Raw genomic sequence first — 3011 nt, 5'->3', positions numbered from 1 at the left:
AAAAAAAAAAAAAAAGAAAAAAAAGGTTTATTGTGGAAAAAGGCAGATATTAAAAAAGAACTGAATTAATGCAAAGGACACCTGTTAAGCTGGGTGCAGCCATGCTGTCCTAGGTCCCCCATTGGGTGGTGCTGGTTTAAAGGAGGTGCCACCCTCTGTGGAGGGCCCCATCTGTGGTCTGTCAGAGGGTGGCTCCTCTCCCCCCACCCCCAGCTCTGGTTCCATTCCTGGGTGGTGTTCTAACACCTCACTCTCCCCTTTCCCCCCATCCCCTTCTCCCCCTCCTCCCGCCCTGCCCCCCTGACCAAAGATGTGAAGCCTGCCCTGACTGTTGCCCCAGCACCCCCACCACAGCGCCCCTGGACCACTGGCCTACCAGGCCCTCACTCCCTGCTTCAGGGCTGCTCTCTGATTCCTTCCCCTCGGGGCAGCCCAGCAGCCAGAGGGACGCGTCCATTCCTGCTTCCATTCCTTCCTTGGCTCCTGGTTGCAGCCAGTGGAGTCCAGACGCCCAGAGCAGGGGTTTAGGGTTTCCGTGGTCTGGCTGCGACCCTTCTTCCTGTGCCCCAGGCCGCTCCTGTCACTCTCATCGGTAACTTCCTGGAGACCACACGGGGCTGGCGCTGGTGGGCCCCAGGGCTGGGCTGGGCTGGAACTACCGGGCAGCAGAGGTCTGGCCTGAACCCCTGATCCTCCCTCCCCGCCTTTTCTTCCCTACCCTGTGCCTCCTCCCCAGCTCTTCAGCCGCCTCCTCAGCCCCCAGCCTCATTGAATTGAAGACTCTCCAGGCCCTCCCTGTCTTCGTCCCTAAGGGAAGGGGGTGGTGAGGAAAAAGCGGCTCAAGGTCGCAGACTAGGTCAAGGGCTGGGCTGGGCTGGGACGGGAACCTGGATCCAGATTCTTCCCAGCTACTCTGGGCAGGCCACCTCAGAGGAAGGAGGTGTGGTGAGCGCCCTCCTCTGGATGCTTCTTGGCGGCCGCTGAGCTGGGGCAGGGCGGCGGCCAGGCTGCTCTTCCCAGCCTCCCTTCTCCTATACTTGGGGCGTTTCAGATCCTGGCTCTTTCGTGTGCCGGCTTTGCCACGAAGTCCTGGTGCCCATGGTTGGGTCATTAATTCCGGGGTGGCGTGGGTGGTGGCAGAAGGGACCCAGCTCAGGAAAAATGGGCCTGATAGGAAGGCCATCAACTGCCACCTGCTGGCTGGATTCAAGCTCCCAGCAGACTCTTTCTGGTCTTGGAATCTTGCCTTAATCGCTGTGACCTTGAAATCCCAAATCTCTGTCCACAGGGTCCCCACCGCCCTCCTCCCACTTGAGGCCTGACCCTTTTCACTGCCCCGTTTCCCTCACTGGGCCCGGTAAGCCTACTCATACTAACATCCCAGCCCCAGGATGCATATGTATATGCAGAGGGCTCTGGCAAGGGGCAATGCTTAACCCGAAGGGACTATGTGCTAATGGGGGACAGCAGGCAATGCGGCAGCCACGTTTAAGGGAGGGGCTCTGAGCCAGGAGCTTTGTAGAACCGCTCAGACCTGACCTCCCCTTTGTCAAGTAAGGCTGACCCATTTGTGTTTGTTACCGAATTAAAATTCCGAAGAAAGACGGGCTGCAGGTTGTTTCCAAATAGAAACACACATGCACAGAGAACAGAGAGCTTCTGCCAACATCCCAGACAGGGCCCACTTCCCCTCCCTGCTCCACACGCCCTTTGGAGGAAAAGGATCTGGTAATGCTTCCTGTGGTGGAGGTTAAGTGTCTGCTCCTGCTCCGGGCAGCCCCTGTCTGTGCGTGCAGCCCTTCCCAGCAGTAAGGCTGAGAAGCAGGAGCCTTGTGGCGGGAATGTTTTCAATATGAAGTCATTTCCCACAGTGAAGAAGCTCCCACATCCCACACGGTCCACTGGCAACCTGGGAAGTTTGCTCTGTGCCAGAAGAGAGTCTAAAAATGCCCCAAGCCCATCTTGGGATCTCAGGAATCTGGCTGGAAGAGAACCCAGGAGACAACAAATCCCCAAACAACCGCCCACCCCACACGGAAGCCAGCAGAAGGTGAAGCTCATTCCAGCCTCCAGGGGCTCTGTGTCCCACTGGGTGACATGATGCCCACAGATTGACCGCTGGTTGAGCCCTTAAGGGCAGGCCTGGTTCTTTCCTGTTGATGGGTTTCCAGAGCCCAGCACTGAGTAAATTCAGCTACTCGGCATGTGTTAGACGCTTGAAAATTCAAGCAGGTGTCTGGGGGGGCGGGGCAGGACAAGGGCTTCTAGGCATGTCCAGGAGGGACCTCTCCGTAGAAGAGAAGGGAGGCCAGCCTAAGATGTCCTCACCTGGAGAAAAGAAGGGAGCAGGCACATGGTGGGGAACACGGCAGTAGAAACCTGTTCAAAGACCCTGTCCTACATTGTTACGGTTATCAAAGCAATGTGGTGGGCGAGGCCGTAACTGGCAAGAGGGATCAGTGTAACGGACCAGGCACGGAGTATCTTCTAGTATATGAAGACCTGAGGATATAAAGACAACCAATGAGAAAGTGATGGGCTGTTCAACAATGCAGTTGGGAAAATGGGCTACTTGGGGAGGGGTGGGGGAAATCACATCTGACCCTGACCTTGGACAATTTCCCATGATAAGTAGTGATTAAAGAGCCGTCCAGTTAGGCTCAGAATTGGGGATTCGGTGGGATAGAGGCACACATGAGACAGATCTCCTTGTCCGTTCTCCTGCTCCCTTGGACCCGGGGAGGGTGATGTCTTGGTCAAGGTAGAATGTATCCTCCTCAGCATATCCCAGCCAGGAGACGGAACTCTCAGTAACTCACGGCGACCTTGATATTTTTTCCAAGCCCAGGACTTCGTGAATTGATCTAGAGCAGAAACTCTAGGGGTGTCTTTCTTCAAACTCATGTTTAGCAAAAGTGCTGTCCTGCACCCAAATCTGCACATGATACTGTTCTGCTGTTTTTCTTCTCCTGACATATTTCTTGTTTGCACTACTTATGCTGGATGCCGGG

This window comes from Puma concolor, chromosome B3, assembly GCF_028749965.1.
Source record: "Puma concolor isolate L17-30 chromosome B3, mPumCon1.1.hap2, whole genome shotgun sequence".
Classification (NCBI taxonomy): domain Eukaryota; kingdom Metazoa; phylum Chordata; class Mammalia; order Carnivora; family Felidae; genus Puma; species Puma concolor.
Note: the sequence above shows the minus strand (reverse complement) of the source record.